Genomic DNA, 17,228 nt, shown 5'->3' on the forward strand with positions numbered 1-17,228 from the left:
AATGCAAGAAACATGTTAATACAATTAATAATTCAAGGAGCGTGAAAATAATATTTTTCTTTACAGTTTTTACTTGTACAGGCTTTGAAAATTTACTGTCCCCCTTGGTAACAATTCCACCCATCCTCACAACAAACCAATCTCTTGCTTTAATATCTGAATCCTTAACACCTTTTCTTAAATTGTAGTGACTCATAGTCACTTTTTGTTGTCTTTTAACATCACCCTCTACTGCAGCACGATCCACCCAGACACACTCTCTGTTCTTTCCCCAACCTGGAACTTCTTTCACACCTGGCTCACGTCCCTTAAGAGAAACGAATGGAGAAACTCCTGTCATTGAATGTGGCGTTACATGATAAGACCACACTAATTTCTTAAGCTCCTCTGACCACGCCAACCCATTTGCTAATGAAAGCTGGATATTATCCATCAATAAACGGTTGATTCTCTCTACTAAACCATTCGCCTGTGGTCTGAACAAAGCAACCTTCTCATGGGCAATTCCCATTTTACATAAAAACTCTTTCATTCTTCTGGAAACTAACTGTACTCCATTATCCGACACACGTGTCTTTGGAATACCTACATTCAAGAAGAATGTGGAGGTTTAAATGTCTGTCCCCTGCACAGATAGTCCTCATCGCTAATATAAAGATGAGTCCAACGCAGAAAATAGGTTGGTATCTTTATTGTAGCATAAGAGAAACAAAACCTCCAGCTGCTTCCCCAACTCCAGTTTCTTCTCTGCCCACTTCAAAGAACTACATTCCACATTACCTAGCAACACTCAACATTCCATTGGGGATTTATTCATGATGAAATCCACACACACAGCCCTATTCAGGTCCCAGCTGCAACTCCTCCCCCCTCATCTACATGCAGATCTCCCCATTCACCACCGGGCAGACCCATCCTGGCTCCTGGAGCCAGCCACACCATCCAGCACCTGTCACTCACAAGCCAGACAGGCAATTCACATCACACTGCACACAGAAATGGCAACTTCTAAAAGTGGCACTTCTCCACTAGCCACACTCAATCTGCACACACCATTGCGCAGCATTTATCCTCACGAGTTCGCACATACCAAACTCGCTCCTGCACTCCCCACATATTAGGAACTACCATGGACACACATATCCCTATGCTTTCCTATGGGAGGGCAGGCCAGTCTCACCACACATACCCAGAGAGTGCACACACTTTACACTGGACCACTGTGAAAAAGTGCGCAGAGGCCTAAAATCACCAACACCAGGTTACAGAAACAGGCTAGGAGAACGCAAAAAGTTTCGGGGTGAACCTGCCAAAAGGGCCAAGTCCAACAGAGAGTGTCAGTGAGAGTCTGTGGGAGTGTCTGTGAGAGTCTGTGAGAGAGTCTGTGAAAGTGTTTGTGAGAGTCTGTGAGAGAGTGTCTCTGAGAGTCTGTCTGTGAGTATCTGTGAGAGTCTGATAGAGAGTCTGTGAGAGAGTGTCTGCGAGAGAGTGTCAGTGAGAGTGTCTATGGGAGTGTCTAAGAGAGTATCTGTGAGAGAGAGTCTGTGAGAGAGAGTCTGTGAGAGAGTGTCTGTGAGTGAGTGTATGTGAGAGAGTGTCTGTGGGAGAGTGTCTGTGGGAGTGTCTGTGAGAGTGAGAGGCTCTTTAGTGGCGAGTAGGGTCAGAATTTAATTAACAGTAATAGATGGAAAGCCTGAGTGCAATATGACAATGCCCTAAAGCAGGTAGCGCTTAAGATTGCTATTGAGAACTCAATTAGCAAAAAAACATCAAGTAATCACTCAAATAAAATAATTGAAGTTGCATAAATAATTAAAGATTGAATGTCTTTCGGTAATATGTGTTAAGTGACATCATAAACCATGAAAGACCCATCAGTTCATGACATCACAACAGAAAAACATATATTATAATTGAGGAGATAGGACGGTGATGTGCACCTGCGGGAGCTTCATTTGGAATCATACACGGCTAAGCTCAGTCAGCTGGGAAGCGCTGGAAGGGAGCCAGATGGCGGCTGCACGTGTGCATGCTCGTGTGAACGCAAGCGCTAGGCCACCAAAAGCCTTCTGTGGCAGCACTTTGAAAACCCCAATACTAAATGTCTCGGAGCAGCACATGCGCTGGCTCAGGGAAACCTAAAAAGGGCATCAGAACCACTAGGTTTGCAGCGAGGGCAATCAGCATGTTTGTGGGAGAGTACCCTGTCCACCAAACTCCAAGTATAGCCATTTGCCTTATAGCACAATCTGAGTCTGTATAAGTGAATGTTATCACTCAAGAGGACTTTGCAATCACCTGATTCTAGAGAGCTAGGCTATTCCTTTCCAAAAATATTTTTATCTGACTTATAGACAGGGAGGGAATGCTTCAGTGTATCGGGTAAACTGGTGAAAAGCTAAGGCAAAGGATTTCCCAAGGATGTCCCAAGTTAAGGTGTCATTAAACCTTTGACGGGCAATACCTATGATCTCTTTGTTGCTAATAACCAGCAGTCCACTTATTTGTAGTTTTACCACCCTCGTTTCATGCGTTTTTCACTTTGTACACCGCGCTGCAATTGCAAAACTTGTTTAGCGCTTCACATGCCATTCTGTTACAAAATGTGTCTAAATACAATTCCTGTACTTGATTAATAGCCCTAGGGTCCATACGTTTTTAGACATAATTCATATATATTTGTAAACCCATGAGGACACAGACACACCTTTGGGGGCTGGCATCTGGGCTTTTATCTGTAAGAACATGCTTCAGATTATCTGCAGCCATGTATACATAATATATAGCAATGTATTCTTCAGGCCATTGAACTGCTTCCAAAAGGAAAAATACCTAAAGGAATTAACCAAGCAATGCCATGACTGCATAAATAAGATATACTTTCAGCCACTTCATGATGTGAATCCAAGTACACAGGATGTGAAACTACAGCGGATAAGAAGTATTGCACAATCTGTGGCTTTACATCACACCTTTCCAGAGTTTACAATAGTATTGCCAACAAAGGATAAGTTGTGATTGGTGGAACTTCAAGAAGAGGAAGTGGAGGTGGTGGTGGCATGATAGATTGTGTTTATGATACAGAATGTAAAAACATCAATTGGGCTGTCCCTAGTTGGGATTCCTACAGGATTTCTAGATATGCGTGTCCAGTGGGGGCATCTCACAAAAAGTGAAGGATACAGAATGGGCATGGCAGGATTGCAACCCGAGAAAAAGTAAGTTTGTGCTCGGACAATACATGTGGCAGTCCAACAACTCCGTGCTTTAAATGTTGGTTATTTGTTCTTGTGTCCATAGGTTCTGTTGTACCTTTCTGGAGCTTTTTGATGAATTCTGCTACAAAGACTGCAGGCAACTGTTGGCTGTTGATTATTACATACCCTTAGATTGCCATGGGAACATCCTAACACCCGCAAACCAGAACAGCCAGCAGACAACCATTCAGTAGAATCACAGTAATTCATGAAAGGCAAATTAAATGAATGTCACTGGCATCACAACCTTAGAGGAAGCAAGAAGTAGTGGATATTGCTGTGGATTAGTAAAACCTATTGTGTGATTCTGCATCATCTTAGAGCTTTGTCTGGAAAGAGATGACATATCTCAAGCAGACTTCAGTAGGATTTTTCTGCAAATCCTTATCCTATTTCATTTAACTTACTATAAGGTAACTTATGAAGCTAGATTCTTCTATCTCATCCTTCGTGTGGGTCTACAAAAAGCCAAAACAGATTAAAAACTCCTTAAAATATCGATGCACGAGAAAGTTCGAATTGGTCAAAGTGGAGTGGTAACCAATTCAAATCATGAGTTGCACCTTGTTTTTCTTTTCAGTGTATGATAGTGTTTTCACCAAGAACGGAGAAATATATAAGGAAGCTCAGTAACTTTTATGAATGTTTAGGATGGACTGAACCGGATTGAAAATGAATAAAATGAGCGATATGTCCCAAATTTATGATTACATATTGCCAATGTTCCTAAAATTTCCATTTTTGAAATGATTTGAATGGTGTGGACAAAAAGATGGTCTTACTGAATCTTTTGTAGCCCTACAGAAGAAGTACAATTCATTCACCAAAGGTTTTTTTAAATTACCTTAAAATATGGATTAGTCTATTGCAGATGCAGCAGGCACAGTCCAGACTGCTCCCACGGATGGTAAATACAGATTTCATGGAAAAAAGACCCACTCCACTCTCGCTGGGTTAGACATTGGGATAAATGGATGGAATGGCAGAGACCTTGCCCACACAGGGTTCTAGTCATAGAATGAAGTGCTGCTTTTCCTTTGAGTACTCCTAAGGATCTCCTGTCAGTTGCTTTATTTTTCCTGGATTTTCCGGTCAGGCTTCCATTCAGATGGAATGTCACTGCCTGCATGCCATCTGTGAACATAGACAAAGCGAAAGGTTGCTAGAATAGCAACTAGTGATCTTCTAGGAACAGCACACTGCAAAGATGGATAAAACTGATCTGGACAGGAGACTTGGCTAACATACATTAAACTATGTCTGCGTAAAATACAGTGGGAAAAGTGACAACCAGGTACGACAAAAACAATGTAGAAGTAAATGACCAAAGAACATTGCACCAAGCAAAAGAATTGGATAGATGATCAATTTCTGGAAATTCGTCTGATGGCATCTAAACAGTGTGAGGACATCTTGATCTCGATTCACAAAAGGCCTCCACACTAGTGATGGATCCCCTCGCACCCGCCCCCTGTCGTGGCAAGGAGCCCACATTCATGGCAGGACCTTTGCAATGATAAAATGCAACACGGAGGTCCCGCCAGGAGGGTCGGCCCCTGCCACAATTTTAGGGCCTCCGCCACGAATGCAAAGGCCCTTTGTGAATCGGGACCTTAGTGTTTTAGGTAGAAGGACTCTTGAGGTTATTGAAGCACAAATTGCAGACTAGGAAACATTGGGTAGGGAGTTTGCCTTCTATAAGAGTTGAACTATCACTGGAAAACGTGTTGTATTTCGGCAGCTTCTGCTTGACCCCAGAAACAACCTTTTAGACCTTCATCTTTTGGGTGCAGATTTGTTTCTGCCAGAATGTTTACCACTGGGGCACTGCAGGAAAGGTATGATCACTCCATGGGACTTTATAGCATAAATGATTTTAGTAACACACACTGGACAAGTGTTTGGGGATTATTCATTATTCTGGTGAGCATTTTACACCCAAGTGTTTTTCTTAATGGAAGGTAATTAACAGATCAGCCAAGCTATTTCCGGGACTAGAATCTGCAACTAACTATAAACTGTAAAAAAATGTTTCAAATAGATATGACATGGAATGTTGTCTTGTCTCTTGTGATTATGGTGTTTGGTTCCTCAAGTGTCTTAACTTGCGGGCAATATTGCTCAGTCAAGGAAGTGGCTAGATACACGTTCATGATAATTAACAACTTTAATAGAAACATTGTTTCCAGTGTAACGTCAAAAAAGGATGTGACTGAGCCTCGATCATTCATAATGTCTGCATGCGCAAGAGCAGTTCAGCAGTCCTACTCTTGAATTTGATTGCTAATGGTTGAAAAAGCTCCCTGCCTTCATAGGTTTGGATTTGAATGTAATTTCTGATGAGACTTCTAAGCATGCAACCTACTGAGCTTCACTAGAGAATGGTTGGATGCAACATCCAGGTCTATAAGCATGTCTTTCTGAAGAGTCAAGTCTTTAGCAATCACCTGAATTTCTAAAGTGTAGTTAGTATATTGTTTCATAAAACAATCCTCAAACAAAAACACATGAGCGGTCGATCATACCATCTTGATCGACCGTGTCAACAATGCGGGTATTCAAGGCGTGGCTCTCTCCTGGATTACATCTTTTTTGCACCAGCGTTCCCAAGCAGTCCCCCTGTCCACTTATTCTGCTTCTTATTCCCCTTTATCCTGCGGAGTCCCTCAGGGCTCTGCTCTGTCGCCACTCTTGTTTAACCTTTATATGCAGCCCTTTTTGGCCTCCCTCCGTCACACTCCCGTTACCATCTTTAATTATGCGGATGATTTACAATTGATTTTTCCATTTCATCCCTCCCCTTCTTCCTCCTCCAATTTTCAATCTACCATGCTTGCGATCTCCGAGTGGATGCACTACAGTCAGCTTAAGCTGAATCCTAACAAGACTGAGTTGGTGCTGACGGGCGGGCCAGCCAACCCTTGGACTTCCAGCTTTTGGCCGCTATCCCTTGGGCCTCCGCCCTGCCCCATCAACACGGTCAAGAGTCTAGGCGTTATTATATCTACTGACCTGTCGATGAGGCCTCAAATTAATGCAGTAACATCCTCCTGTTTTTTTCCACCTTCGCAGGATCTGCAAAATCCGTAGATTTCTTAATACTGAGGCACTCGCTCTTGTCATCATGGCTCAGGTCACCTCGCGTATTGAATACGCCAACACCCTCTATGTTGGAATTCCTGGTTACCATCTCCATCGGCTGCAGCTGGTGCAAAACCAGGCGGCCAGACTGATCTTCCATCAGCCCAAATTCCAACATGTTTCGCCCCTGATGAGAAGATTGCACTGGCTCCCTGTGGCCTATCGCTGCCTGTTCAAACTTGGCTGTACTGTTTTTAAGGCCCTCAAAGATCTAGCCCCGGCCTTTACTACCTCCAGCCTTCAGCGTTACACCCCCTCCAGAGACCTTCGGTCTGCCTCTCACAACTTGCTGTTGATCCCAAGGTTTAAATGTAAAAAGCATAGAGGTTTGTGTTTCTCTTTTCTGGCCCCCACTATGTGGAATTCCCTCCCCATTCCCCTTAGGATTTGCCCTAGCTATGTTTGCTTCCGCAAACTACTCAAGACTCACCTTTTTCAAGTCAAGTCAAGTCAAATAGGCTTTATTTCGACATAAAAAATATCTTAAAAAGCATACATACATAGTAAATTCAACTTTTAAAACATTGCTAAAAAAGCATAAAAAACCCCTTAAACGTTTTTTCCTACAATTTCTGGGGGGGGGGAATTTATATAAATTATCTAAAAGAGATAGGCCAAAAAAAAAAAAAAAACTGACCATAAATTTAAAATCATGATTAAACAATTTGCCTAAGTCTTTTTGACCGAATCCGCCATGCCCACCCAAGATATTTCGAGGTGGTGCATGCAAAAAATGTGCGAGTGTCTGTGAGTAATATTCTTAGTGCCACAATACAATGTCTAGTGCCCAAGGTGAGACACATTGGTTTAATCCATTTCATACGAGGAACCTTGTAGGCAGGGCACTCGAATAACAAATGGGGGACAGATTCACGGCGCTGAGGGCAGAAGGGGCACCATGGAGCAGTCTGATATGGAATTTTCCAGTGACATGTAAGCTCCATTACAGCGAGAAGACCTATTCTAAATTTAAAGTACAGGGATCTTTCCCATGGGGCGGAAATGATGTCCAAATACAGTTCTCTGATGGGGACATCTTTGAACTCCACAAAGTTTCTGGTCGATTTACAGGTCGTTGTGGAAGAGTTTCTTTTGTTTACCACCCATGACCAATAAAGTTGTTTTAACGTAGCTTTGGGTGGGGCTGACTGTTGATGCCATGCTTCTTCCAGCCCCAGGTTGGCAAGAAGGGCCTTGATGTCCCTTAGCCATTTTATTTTTGACCAACCTGTGGAATTGATTATCTCCCGAAGGCCATCCGCATAACTTGAGAGCTCTGGCACTCTCCAGATGCGGGCCCACAGTAGCAGTGGGCGTAACTTCGCTTGGTCTTCAATCGCCCGACAGCCCATGTCCAGTTGCAGTGGTAAAATAGGGACAGATGGACCGAGAGACATTAGGCTTCTCAAGAAGGTGTTCTCAGCTCGAGTTAGCTCTTTCATATTTGACATCCCCCAGAGCTCTGCCCCATAAAGTGCTGCACTTACTCCTCTGGCCGAGTAAATGTCCATTACCGCTGCTATTGGTTTTGTAGAAGCTGCTCTCTGCTCTTTCAACAGGACCCCAGTCACTCTTTTCAGGCTCAACAACATTTTGGTCAAGTGACAATCCCATTTCATAGAGTCCACCATCCGGATGCCCAGGTAGTCGAACATCTTGGTCCTTTCCAGTGCAACAGGCCCCAGTGTTGGAGGGGGGCCGAGTTTTTGCGGGGGGTTCAAAATGAGATACTTTGTTTTATCTGTATTAATACAGAGACCTCTCTGCTTGCAAAAATCCTCAAAACCAGAGAGGAGCTTCTGGAGGCCCATTGGAGATTTTGACAAAAGTAAGGTGTCGTCAGCAAAGAGCAGGGTAGGGATTAGACGACCTGCCAGACGGGGCGCATCTGCTGGTAACTTGGTCAGGAAATCCACCACCCCATTAACATAGAGGGAGAATAGGGTTGGGGCAAGAACGCAACCTTGCCGCACACCTCTATTCACCTCTATTCTTGGGGTCTTTTGCCCATTTGGCCCCCAGCGTATTTGGGCGTAGTTATTTTCATGGAACCTCATGATCAAATAAAGCAAGTAGGGTGGCATACCAAGATCACACAGTACCTTCCATAGGTTGTTTCTGGGTACCAAATCAAAAGCCGTCCGAAGGTCGATGAAGGCCAGGTATAAGGTACCCTTCCCAATCGTGACGACCTTCCAATGGATCATGAGCAGCCTTAGCGATTGTTCTATTGTTCCTGTGCCAGCTCTGAACCCAGCCTGGAGGTCCGAGAGTATCTTATTTTCGTCTGCCCACTGCTGAATTCTAGATAAGAGGACCTTGCCCGCTACTTTTTGGGAACAATCTATTAGGCTGATTGGCCTATAATTAGCTGGATCATCTCTTGAGCCTTTTTTGTGCAGGGGAACCACCTCAGCGGCCATCCAAGAAGCAGGGAGGGGGGCCCCTGCCATAGCAGCGTTTAGTAGCGATGTGATTAGCATGCCCCAATCACCTGTATCCGCGCGAAGGAGGTCGCCAGGAAGGCCATCAGGACCAGCTGCTTTGCAAGGAACCAGAGATTTTATAGCAGTTTCAACTTCTTTCCTGGTGAATAGACTTTCTTCATAGCTCTCATCACCTCGAAGAATCTGTGGTAATGGAAAGTCCATCGCTTCTGCTGTTGATGCTGTATACAGTTTTGAGAAGTGGGAATACCACAGATCTTCGGTGATATTGCATGTGATAACAGTGTCTATGGGTCTATTTTTCTTCCGCAATAGGTCCCAAAAACCTTTGGCATTTTTTTCTACACTGGCGACACGGAGTTCCTGCCAAAAGGCATCTTCCCAATCTCTCCTTGCTGCCTTTAACACAGTTTTGTAGCACTTACGTTTGGTAGCTATTAATGATGCATTACCGCTCTTTACTGCCAGTATTAGAGCTCTCTTTCCAGCACGGCACTTCGACGAGTACCAGCCTGATTTCCTCTGTCGATTGCCATGGTTTTTATTTCCCTTTTTTGGTTTAACCATAAACAAGTCCCCAATCGTCGATGAAACCTCACTAAACATGGTTGCAATCTTGTGCGGGCTGGGGGGTTGACTTTCCAGGAATTCACAAGCAGCAGTAGTAACGGCTCTGATGCAGGATAGTTTTTCTTCATCGATAGCCACTTTGTCCCATTTTAAACGTCTAAGGCAGTTTGAGTGGACCACACCCACCGGTGACCTTATCTCGGATACATCACGGGCTCCACAAGATGAGCCACTGTCCCTCCACCAGTATATTAGGGATAAAGAAAGTGCATTGTGATCACTATCCAAGGAAGGTAAAACTATCATGTCCTTCATGTGGGCCCACAAAGGAAAGTTTAAAAGAATGTAATCTATCCTGGATGAGTGACCCACCCTATTGTACGTGTGTGCCCCCACTAGATCTGACCGTGTTCTCCCATTGGCTGCTCTCAAGCCATACTCTAGTGTGAGGGAATTTAATTGAACAATTCTAGGAGTCCAACTTTTGACAATTGGAAGATCAAGGGACGGGACGCCTCTCCTTGAATCTTCGTCGTGCAGGTCCAAGGATTCGTCGGTCAACAGGGGCTCGAAAGTGCAATTAAAATCACCCATAACCAGGATTAGGGAGTCTCCACAGCACTCCCCTAATGCTGCCTCCAAAGCCATAAGGGTTGGTGACGAGGCCCTCCCTGAAACCCCGCGTGTATAAATATTAAAGATCTCTAGCTTTTCAGCTTTCCTAGGGCATATTACAGTGAGCCGCATCAGGTCTGGAGATTTTTGGGGATGATGGTGTACTCTCCAACCTAAAGATATGTCGACCCAGACTAGGAGGCCTCCAAATGGGCGCCCTCTTCCCGATGCTGGGATACCTGCCGGGACAGAGAAGGTGGCATAACCCACTCTGTGCCTTGGTTCCACACACCACGTTTCTTGGAATGCACAGACTGCGTGGGGCTCAGTGAGCGCCACCCAGTCCGGGGCATCCAACTTGTTATTTAAGCCTGCCACATTCCAGCTGATGGTTTTCAGGGTAGGACGATTCAAAAACTCAGTACATCCACCTTCCCCACCCTGAACACCCAAAATTTGTACTCCATCCACGGACTCAGTAAACTCTGTCCGATAGCCTGTGGAAGAGGGGATGGGAGGGTTGGGCGCGGGTTGGAGCACAGGAAGGTTAACTGGTAACGGGAAAGCCCTACCTTTTTCAGTTAGCCTATTGAGTTTCTTTGTAGTCCTGTTTTCCCGCAACTGTTTTGAGCGCCATGAAACCGTCTGGTGATGGAGCGGGTACAACATTTTTTAACATAACATAACATAACATGAGCGATGCATCGTTAGGTGCATTTTGGATTATATTTCTGTTCTGACTGACCTGATTGATGTGGAATCCCTCTCCTGTGCCCGTATTGCACTGACTGTGCGTATTTCACTTCATGATTGCCCCTGTCCTTAGCCCTACCGTCCTACACGTGTATATGTGCATGTATGTGTGTAAGTAATGACATACCGTATAGTCTAGCTGGGTAGCAGTGGGGCAATAAGTCCAGTGTAAACAAAGTGCAAATAAACATCACTGAAGGTGAAAGAGCCTGCAAGAAGCCATTCTGTTCTTGCAGCTCTTTTAGAATCTTGTGGAGCTCTAGCCACCATCGATGGGAATCAAAAGCAAGAAAAGTAGATGCCTTAGCCCGCAGGCCAAGCTTCACCAGACAGACAGGAACATTCAGGACTCGGCCAAGTTTACAGTTGGAAGAGGAATGAGAATAAACTAACCCAAGGAAGAAGCAGGTCAAACACGTGGAAAATCAGAAAGAAATCTTTTTTTTTTTTTTTTTTTTTTTAGTTCAAATCATATTTTTATTGAAAAATAACATAAATGGTAGCAGAAGTGATAGCGGCAAGAAGGCATCAGAAGGGTTACAGTCATGTTACAAAGATACCGCAATCAGACATGGATTATACATAAAACAATACGTGTACATAAAAGAGAAACAAAGTACCAACATTGCATACTCACATTTGTATATAGTTCCATAAAGCCCTCCGTCTAAATCAAGTCATATAGCACCTTTTACACTTCATTGTTCCTGTTTTATGGTTATAGGATTGTCAAGTCTGTGAGCACAAGATATAATCATTACAGTTCATGCAGCATGCACCCTAAAGTTTACTGAGTAAAGACCTCATCATTTAGAGCTTCATGGTGGGTCAAAGGTGAAGGAGGCCTGGTCCAATGAAGACCATAGTTTTTTGTTGGTGACCTGCCATGGTGACGAGTGTAAAGCGGGATTGTCAGTGCCCCTAATGCAGGACAGCCACTCCTTCCATGCATTGAAGGAGACCTCACCTGTTGATTTCCAATTGCATAGGATCACCTTACATGCTAATGTAAGTAGAAGGTCCAAGAGCTGGCGGTCATGGTCCCCCTTTAGTGATGGATCTAAGGCTCCTAGGAGAATGTAGATGAATTCCCTTGTGGGATGTATGTCAAACGTGTGTCCAATGTAGTCAAAGATTTTTGTCCAAAAGGTGTGAAGCATGGGGCAATCGAACAACATGTGTGGAAGGTCACCAATACCAGAGGAGCAGTTCCAGCACTTCGGTGTGTCCCGCAGGCCAACCTTAAATAGCCTCTGTGGGGTCCAAAACGCCCTGTTAATAATCATATATTTGGTCTGTGATAGTATCGGTGACACCTTGTGTGTGAGTGCTGATGCATGTATCCTGACCCAGTCTATACTTATTCCAGTATTGTTTGTTTCTGATTCCCATTTTACCTCATTGCGCCTCATAGACTTGTTGGCCGTTGGTGCGAGTAGTTTATATATTTTTGAGACAAAATGTCCAGAGGATTGAAAGTGTGGTAGTATAGCTTTTAGCCAAGGCGTCACTAGCTTGAATGCTCTAGTGGATAAGGCTGACTTTAGCTTTAAGAAGGCATAAAAGTCAATCGGTAGCAGGGAGTGTCTAGCCTGTAGAGTCGAGAATGGCAGCGGCATATTATTTTCGTATAGGTCAGAGACCACGTTAATACCTTTATCAGACCAATGGTCCCATATGATGGGTGATCCGCCAATTTTAATAGACGGGTTATGCCATAAAGACGCAGAGGAGGAGTTGTGGATTTGTTGACCAGAGGCATGAACGCGATCTATCCGCAGAAGTGCTCTCTTGGTATTGAGCATGATGTATTTAGAGTTCGTGAGGTGTGCGAGGTCCATTGTTAGGACAGCGTAGAGCGGGGCTTTGCCTATTAAGGATTTTTCAATATTGACCCATAAGGGCGTGTAGACAGGGTCTTCGATAAACCAGGAGGCTCCCTGTTTGCAGAGAAAGGCGGACTGGTAGTTTCTGAAATTTGGTAATCCTAATCCCCCTTTAAGCTTTGGGAGTTGCAGTTTTTTCATGGCAATTCTCGGTTTCTTCCCTTTCCACAAGAAACCCGAGATCAATTTCTCAATTTTATGTAAGAAGTCTTCCGTGAAGGTCATGGGGAGCATACATGCCATGTAGTTTACCATAGGACTGATCATCATCTTTAGTGTTTCTGCCCTACCCCACCACGAAAGGAATTTAGGAGACCAGCCGTCTAATAGCTTTTGTATTTTTTTATAGAGCAGCTCTTCGTTAATCTTTAAGGTGGATATCAAGTCCTTTTCAAATTCCAGTCCTAAATATTTAAAACTCTTCGACTGCCAGGTAAGCCCGGAGTCGCCCAGGATTGTTTTATCACATAGGTTATTCAAAGACTTCACCTCAGTTTTATCCTTGTTCAAGGAGTATCCAGAGACAACTGAGAATTCATCTATTGTGGACATTAGCGCTGGGATAGCTTTGTCCACTTGTTCACTCATAACCAGCACGTCATCTGCATAAGCCGTGAGTTTGATGGTACAATCAGCGAACGGGATTCCAGCGATGTCAGGGTTTTCCCTTATGTAGTATAGAAAAGGCTCAATAGCCAGGAGGAATAGGGACGGGGATAATGGACATCCCTGTCTAGTGCCCTGTTCTAGACCAAATGGGGAGGAAAAAGCGCCGCCAGCTCGTACTCTAGCAGAGGGGCAGGCATATAGGGACATGACTAATTTAGTAAATACGGGTCCCAGGTCAAATTTATGTAGTACAGCATTTAAGTAAGCCCAGTCTACTTTGTCAAACGCTTTTTCAGCGTCTAGCGTAATGGCGACGGTAGGTGTGGATAAGAGTTTCGCTTTTTCAATGACATAAGCCAGGATTCTCGTGTTATCGCTCGAGAGCCTGTTCTTCAGAAAACCCGCTTGCGAGGGATGTATTAGAGACGGCAGGACTTTTTGAATGCGATTTGCTAAAATTGATGCTAGGAGCTTGCAATCTAAATTTATCAGTGATATAGGCCTGTAGTTTTTGGGGAGTTTGTGGTCTTTACCTTCTTTGGGTATTACCGCAATTACAGCCTCTGCCATAGTCCCCGTAACTTTACCTGTATTGCTAATTTCGTGGAAGACCTCTAGGAGAGGAGTTGAAAGAATATGGGCAAAGGTTTTATAAAATTGGGCTGTATAGCCGTCAGGTCCAGGGGCTTTTCCCTTTTTGAGGGATTTGATCGCGCTAATAACCTCCGACTCAGAGATCGGCTCATTCAAGGAGTCTCTTTCTGCGGCCGTAGGCGTTGGAAGTGTGCATTTGGAGAGGTATTTCTTCATTTTTTCGTTGTCTACTTGCATGTTCTTAGCATAGAGTTTCTCGTAAAAGTCCTTGAAGATATTCGCAATCTTAGTGGGATCAGAGTTAGGATTCCCCTTTTCATCGAGCAATGAGGCTATGGTATTCTTTTGAATTTTAAATTTAAGATAAGCCGCTAGTCCTTTCCCCGCTTTGTTCGAGTCACAAATTTTGAAACGCTTCCTCCTGTCTAGCCAAACTCCCGCCTTTTCGCTAATAAGTTTATTATAGGTGTATTTCTGATTGGACAGTTCAGTTAGGACCTCAGGGTTTCTACTCCTCAAGTATGTGTGTTGGAGTTTTGAAATGTCTTCCTCCAGTTTCAATAGGGCTGCAGTGCGGTTCTTATTAATTGCAGACGATATTTTTATAATAAGCCCCCTTATGGTGGATTTCAGTGCCTCCCAACGGGTGGTGTCTGAAGTGTCTCCCAATCAGAAAGAAATCTTAATGAATGGAAGAAAACTAGTGGTTAGTGTAGTGGCTTGCGATATTTATGACAGATCTCTTTTGGCTCCTAACTGTGTAGGGCCATGACATGGATGTCATAAAAGCTTGTTTTAGAATGTCGGGTTTGCAGGTACATGCAGTAGATTAATGACTTATAATACTAAGCTCTGTGTGTGGCATGGCTATTGGTGGGTAACCAGGCTTTGAAAACGCTTTAGTTGGGATTCATTATGTACACACACATAATAGGGTCTGGGCCAATCAGTGCACAAATCCTGCGTGCGCAGCAGAAATCAAACAAAGAAATGGAAAAGGGCTAGTTACTGCATCTCGGTAGCCTTCGGAAAAGTACATTATGCACTCAACCTTTGGGGGACTGAAGGACTTCAGAAGAGAATCGCTAAATTAGTCTTAGGGAATTGAAAAGTAAAAAGTTTGAGAGTCAAACACTGTACTCAGCCACCATAAGAGAGCGCTTGCTGAATAAACTCATGCCGGCTCCCACAAAAGATAACTAATATTCGCTCATTGAGCCCACAAACAAGTATGCCAGTAGATAAATACATGGTCATTCCATCTGCGCCCCATCTTCGTTGCCAGAAACTGAATGCCATGTCTCTTGCACGACTCTTCTCCAATCAGAAAACTTGCATAAAATCAGAATGTTTTTAATCTATTTGTCTCTCTTGTTTGTGCGTGTAACTCCACCTTTTTTAATCCTTGTCTAAATTATAAACTGTAAAGTGATGTACGGACTAATAGTGAAAGATGACGTAAAAAAAACGAAACCTTACAATTTATATGCAGATTGCCTCATATCTTAGAGAGAACATGTCGCACTTCCGTCGATAATTACAAGTCAGGACTCGGACGGCGGTTTAATGAAGCAGCCAACATCTGTGATTTACATGCATACAGTTGGCACACCTTGATACAAGCAGAGCAAATGCTTCTGCGTTTAATTACACTGGTTGGGCAATTGTCCCTTCAAGATGAATTATAATGCCCATCCTTAACTTTATTAAAATGTATGCGCAATTGAAAAATATCAGGCACTTTAAAAAGTTAATAATGTGTTACACATCTTTAATCCAGGTTCTATGACAGAATCTCAAGAACAACAAGATAGACTAACACAAACAATGTGTCATAATACAGATTTCATTAAAAGTAATGTATTTAAATTACTAAAGTAGTACATGACCTACTCTAGCATAGTATTAATAGGTAATTTTGAAAACTGTCTACATATTTTGTGAGTGTGTATATATCGTCTTTTACCGCTTATCACGATTCCCTACCTCCGGAATATTTGAAGCAGGCTCGGACCACGTTTCTGTGCAAAGTTCGTTTATTTACTTTCCTTTAGTCAGCCGTGACGCATTTCGGTCCCTTCTGGACCTTGATTACATGACAACCCACCTTGGCTTCAACTTTCATTATATAATTATTAAAGTGACAGGGAATAGTGCAAAACACAGCGGATTTGGCTTAATGGACAGTGAAGACATACTATTGATTGAATGCCAAAGCTCATAACATAGTTTAGATTATAGATGAAACACAAATATTTTATGGAGTGCCAATACATTTATTTTGATCACTGTTTATAAAGTGATTCAATATAAATAAATGGTTTCAATCAAATAAATAGGTACAAGACAACATACCTTGTTAAAACAACATAATGTTCTCATATTTTAAGAACACATTTTTCCCATTCTTAAAAACTTCATTTCAACAAATATAAATTGTTTAAATGTTAAAATCTAATATTAGCACATAAAATCCTTATATGTAAAATGTCAGATTTTTAAAATAATTGCTTAAATGCAGCTAATATATATATATATATATATATATATATATATATATATATATATATATATATATATATAGTTTTCAATATTATCTATTATTACTATATATATGCAAACAAATGTATATATTGTTTTAGACTATAAAATAATAATTCAACATTTTAAATACAGTGAATTTAAACTATTAACTTAGGTAAAAGTAAAAAGTAATACATATATATAGACATACAAACAAATGATCTATCTAACCTGATTTACTTATTCACATTAATATATATTGTTTAATATGTTTGACTAATGTATATGTGTATATATATATTCACTAAAAAAAACATAGGTTTCAGGGTTGTTATAGTTAGTTGGACGTTTCACTCGTACAAAACCAATGAAATTCGCTGTTATTGTTAGTTCAGCTAACTATAACTCGCTCGCCCGCAATGCACTGCTGATGAGGTCACATATTACATCACTCATGACATGGTCAGTAACATCACTCATGACATCACTGATGTCATCTCAAATGACATCACTGATGACATCATCCAGTGAATGTGTGTTTTTCAGAAAATTAAATATGTTTTATATAAGTATATCTCAAGGTCGATGGAAGAATAAATGGGTATATATTTGTCTAAATGGATGATTTTGTTTGTGTACAATTGATTGTATAACTGACTGATTTAGTGAATACATAGGTTAGTGAGTAATGTTTAAATATGTAAACATCTGTATCAGTCTCTCACTTGTGTATAAGTGGCTGCATGGTTTGGTGAGTAGCTATATGAGTGACTATATGGGTTATTAGTTGGTATTTTGTGTATCAGTACGAGTGTCTGAGTGTCTGTATGGTT

Source organism: Lissotriton helveticus, chromosome 4_1 (genome assembly GCF_964261635.1).
Source record: "Lissotriton helveticus chromosome 4_1, aLisHel1.1, whole genome shotgun sequence".
Taxonomy (NCBI): domain Eukaryota; kingdom Metazoa; phylum Chordata; class Amphibia; order Caudata; family Salamandridae; genus Lissotriton; species Lissotriton helveticus.